The sequence below is a fragment of the Lycorma delicatula genome, chromosome 1, assembly GCF_047948215.1.
Source record: "Lycorma delicatula isolate Av1 chromosome 1, ASM4794821v1, whole genome shotgun sequence".
In the NCBI taxonomy this organism is placed as follows: Eukaryota; Metazoa; Arthropoda; class Insecta; order Hemiptera; family Fulgoridae; genus Lycorma; species Lycorma delicatula.
The window spans coordinates 43,618,699-43,623,698 of record NC_134455.1 but is presented as its reverse complement, the minus strand read 5'-3'; the positions used below and the strand labels follow the sequence as shown (position 1 = coordinate 43,623,698).

General features: G+C 50.0%; 1 pseudogene; it reads left to right on the top strand.

Moving 5' to 3' along the window:
* LOC142318649 (large subunit ribosomal RNA) overlaps window positions 1-5,000 on the top strand; it is a 9,436-nt pseudogene that overhangs the window by 2,768 nt on the left and 1,668 nt on the right.

Here is a 5,000-nt window from a genome sequence, read left to right as displayed (position 1 = left end):
ATTCAAGCAAGCGCGGGTAAACGGCGGGAGTAACTATGACTCTCTTAAGGCGGGCTTCAAGGCTGCTTAGCCTTCGCTTGGCAACTGGGCAGGCCCCCTTCTGGGTGTTGTGGTGCTCTAACTATGGCTTCGGCCGTAGTTCCAAAGTTCCGACGGCAGAGGAGATGTCTCTGTCCTTCGGGGGGTCTACGGATCTCGTCGGGACAAGTGCCGACTCATTGCCTTCTCGTGGCGGCGCCGTTAGTACCTGGTCGCTTATGCGGCCAGCGAACTAGAATGAGCGGCTAAGCTGGGCCCAGAGTGGTAAGAACAAGGGTTTACCGTTCTCTGGAAGTAGCGTTCTTAACAGCAGGAGCGTGAAATCCACGTCTTGCCTTGCTGCGCTGTTCTGCCTTCCCAGGAGGTGCTGTAAGGTAAGTCGAAAACTTCAGCCTTCGGTTGCACAGGGCGCTTTAGAGGGGAGGGCCTCTATTGAATGCTGGTGTGACTGTGGGTTGCCCGCTGTGGCTGAGATTCCGGCGTCTTTTATAAGATGTCGGAGTCTCAGTCGCATCGGGGGTTTTTCCGGTCTGGTCAGGAGCGAGGGACGCCTCCACGTGGCTCCCCGTGGGTGCATCGGGCTTGGGGCTCCGCGTACGATCGCGGTCGCCTTTTGGTATTGGTGACGGCCGCGTTCCTATGCGGAGTCAGCGGCCCGATGTAGCTAGGATCCCGTTGACCTCCTGGCCCAAATTGGCAGTATATAGCTAGATTCCCGTCTCTTTTTTTTTTTAGCATAAATTTCTCTTTTCCTTTTAACTTTTTGTATTTATGCTGCCTACCGGAGGGCTGATTAACTTAAATTCAAAATTGGCCGTAGTGGCTGTTTAACAGTTTTAGATATTCCTCGGGATGCAAAATTTTAATAACCTTCTTTATTACGTCCCAATCGCCCGGGGAATTTGATATTCCGCCTGTTAGTGGGTGAGGTAAGGGAATTCGCTAGCTAAATGCATATTATACATTTTTTTTGAAAGCTAGCGATACCGGTGCTTCAATAGTTGAATCTGCGCAGAGTTCAACTAGTTTAAGTTTAATCTAACTCTAAATTTAAATCTTTAATTTTTTATTTATTTTGTACACTAGTAATAACCATGAATCAAAGTGACTCACCATCACGGAGGCTAATGGCAAGGAGGGGCCAGGACGCCGTTCATACGTATTCTATCCCCTTTGACCAGCAGCAGTGTCAGCAATGTTTATTGCTTTTTCGAACTGCGGGAGGTAGAAACGGCCTGATGGATCATTATAGTAAAATCCATCCTAAGGTGGGAATTGAGTGGTCCTGCATTAAATGCGGCACGACCCGGTATCCTACTTACATCGCGGCGTGTGTACACCAGGCTAAATGTAAGGGCCCGGCGCCCCCGGAGGAAGGTGATCATCGGTGCCCTGCGGATGGTTGTTCCCGGGTCTTCACTACTAAAAGTGGACTCGGGGTGCACATCCGTAGTGCGCATCCGGTGTTGGCCAACCAACGGGCGGCTAGAACTAACACCAGCCGGAGAGAGCCCCTCAGTGTTCCTAATCGAGCACTGAGAAGCCGTGTGCACCGTCCGGTGTGTGTGGGGGATGTGGGGGAAGGTCCGTTGATGCGGGACGCTCATGAACCTATGAGCGGTGTGAGTAGCGGGGCCGTGCTGGATAGTGCGGATGGCAGTCCATCGCCGCCCGGGTCACCACAAGTGCCCGTGGTTGAGGCGGTTGATGATGGATGTGCTCATCTAATCTTGATGGCACGGAGGGCTAGAGAGGCCAACCCGCAACTCAAGTCTGGTGGAAAACTCTTCAAGTTTATCCACCAGTGTGACGTGTTGCTGGACTCTGTCATCGGGAGACAAGAGTTCGGGTGTGATGTTATCGACGAGTTGGTCGGAGAACTCGCCGATGCCTTAAAGAATAACTCTAAATTTAGTAAAAGAAAACCTCCCTACTCAAAATTTAATGCCAATAATAAGGGACGCACACGCGGTAGAGGCCATGACAGCAGGAAAAAGCGTCGTTATGCACGGACGCAGGAGCTCTACCGCAAGGCACCGAGCAAACTTGCCGATATGGTAGTTGCAGGTGACCTTTCCCTCCTCAAAGACCCGGAGGAGAGGATAAATGCCCCAATAGCTCAGTTGAAGGAAACTTACACTGAGCTATGGGGTCAATCGGTTAGGTCAAAATTTAAATATCCTATTTTTGAGAATATGACTATTGATTTAGTCATGCCGCCGTTCGAGATTAAAGAAATTAGGCAGAGGGTAAAGCGGCTCAAAGCCAAAGGGGCTCCGGGCCCAGATGGCGTGTGCCGCAATGATGTGCTTATTGCGGGCTATGAGCACCTACTGCTGAAGCTTTTTACATTGTTATTTGTTAAGAACTATTACCCTAAGCCATGGTTAACTAATAGGACAACGTTCATTCCCAAGCCTAATAAGGATCCGAAAGATCCAGGGGCTTGGCGGCCAATTACTATAAGTTCTGTTTTGGCGAGGGTGTATGCTGGGCTTCTCGAGTCTCGGATTCGGGCTAGAGTCCAGCTGCATCCCTCTCAAAGGGGATTTGTAGCGGGGAATGGATGTTTCGCGAATTGCTTTGTGTTGAACGAGGCAATTCGTGGGGCCAAGTCAGGTAGGCAGGAGGGCGCAGTGGTCACGATGGTTGATCTTGAGAAAGCCTTCGATACTGTCCCGCATGAAGCCATTTGGGCTGCGCTGAAGGCGCGCGGGTTTCCGGCAAGTTTTGTCGGAGCTATTCGGGCCATGTACACCGGGGCCCAGACAGTATTCCAGTCCGAAGGCCAGGAGTTCAACCTTGATCTCCGTAGAGGAGTCAAACAGGGTGATCCGCTGTCTGCTCTCCTTTTTAATTTAATTATAGATCCGGTATTCAATTTAACTGTTGGTTCGGAATTAGGTGAGCTGGATGGAACGACTGGTGCCATTGGGTTCGCCGATGACTTGGTCCTGCTGTCTTGTCGTCCGAGCGTTGGACAAAGACAGTTAAACGCGGTTGAGACCTTTTTTAGCGACATCGGCTTAAAATTTAATTATGATAAATGTTTCGCGGGTTATATTAAATATAAAAATAAAAGTTATGTGTGCGCCGATCCCGATTTAAAGTTTCTGGCTGGTCTTGGGGTTCGACCTCTGGAGATAGATGAAACATTCAAATATCTTGGGGTTGCCTTCAGCTTGCAGAAGGCAATGCTTCCCGAGCAGCGGATTAGTGAAATGCTGTCCGCTGCGTTGACGGTTCAGAGGTTGAATCTGAAGCCCAGACAGAGGCTAAATTTGCTATATCAGTTTGTTCTCCCTAAGTATGTCCACTCGTTGGTAATATCGCGCCCATTTAATAAGACTCTGGACGAGGCCGACGATTTCCTTCGGCGGATAATAAAGGAAATTCTCCACCTGCATCACTCCATCGCCGACGGAATATTATATTCAAGAAAGGCGGATGGAGGCCTTGGCATACCGAGGTTGCGTAACCTCGTCAAGGTTGCAGGTTGGAGAGCAATGTCCCGTCTCCTGAGAGTGAATAGTGCAGCGGTCCAGCACTACCTTTTAACAACCGGGGCTGAAACGAAGCTCCGGGCTGAACTAATTAAAAATAATATTTCCTGGCCCCCTTCAGCCGGCGATTTTGACCGGCTGAAGCTAAAATTAAAAATTGAGGAGGTGGATCGATGGGGGCGCCTGCCGGTGATGGGCAAGGGCGTCGAATACTTCAAGAATAATAGGGAGGGAAACTCCTGGCTTTATGAAGAGGGACTCCTCACGGATTCCCGATTCATAAATGCCTTAAAGCTGAGGTCGGACACGCTCGGAACTAGAGTCGCATGCGGACGGGCCCTTGGGCCCGAAAGTGATAAATCTTGCAGGAGATGCAAGGACGCCGTTGAGACTCTAGGTCATGTCTTGGGCAGCTGTGTGACTAATAAGGCGAAGTATATACGAAGGCACGACGAGATAAAAGACCTTCTCGTCGCTGCCTTGACTTCTCCGGAGGGGAACGTGGTCGCTGTGGAGCAAACGTTCTGCAGCCCCACCGAACCCGGAATCGGCGGAAGCGGAGACCGCTTGAGGCCGGATATCGTCGTGAAAAACGATTCCGGTCTCTTTGTGGTCGATGTGACCGTCCGGTTTGAGAAGGACGCTTCGCTACACGCAGCTGCGGAGGAGAAAGTCGTAAAATACCGACCTATCCTCCCCGAGACAGCCCGGGTCTTCAACTACCGTGGCGAGCGCTGCGAGGTGGTTCCGATCGTGATCGGCAGCAGGGGAGCGGTACCGACCTTTACTGCACAACATCTGCAGTCACTGGGAATTTATTCCCAGTCTATTGTAAAAACGATGTCGCTCATCGCCTTAAGGTCGTCACTAGAGATCGTGCTCCGCCATATCGATGGCTGATCGCGTGCAAAATTCCATTTATAGCTTTTAAACAAAATTCAATTTCTAGATATTAATATTGACGAAGGCTTTCACCGGATTGTTTAATCCGCGGCGAGTTCAACCGCTTTAATGCGGAAAGAATTTAAGTTTATTTAACAAGGCCCTATGGGCCGCAAAAATGATGAACTCGCTGCGCCTTTAGTATTAAGTTTATAAAACGCGATCTTAATGCTCTATGAGCAAGCCCGACTAGGCGGAGTACCCTAGAAATAAAAGCTCCTCAAGACATAAAAGTCCTATAGCTTTATCCTTAGCCAAATGCCTCGTCATCCAATTAGTGACGCGCATGAATGGATTAACGAGATTCTCGCTGTCCCTATCTACTTATGTAACGCAGGCACTGTCCGGCCATGGAAACTTTAATGAGAAGTTATATGGTTTTGGCTTGGTTCCGAGTCCGAATTGTGTGCGGTGTGGACAGGTGGAATCAGCGGAACACGTGCTCCTTGAGTGTGAGGAATATGAAGAGGAAAGGCGGCAGTTCATGCGAGAACTAAGGCTTCTGAACGTGCGCTT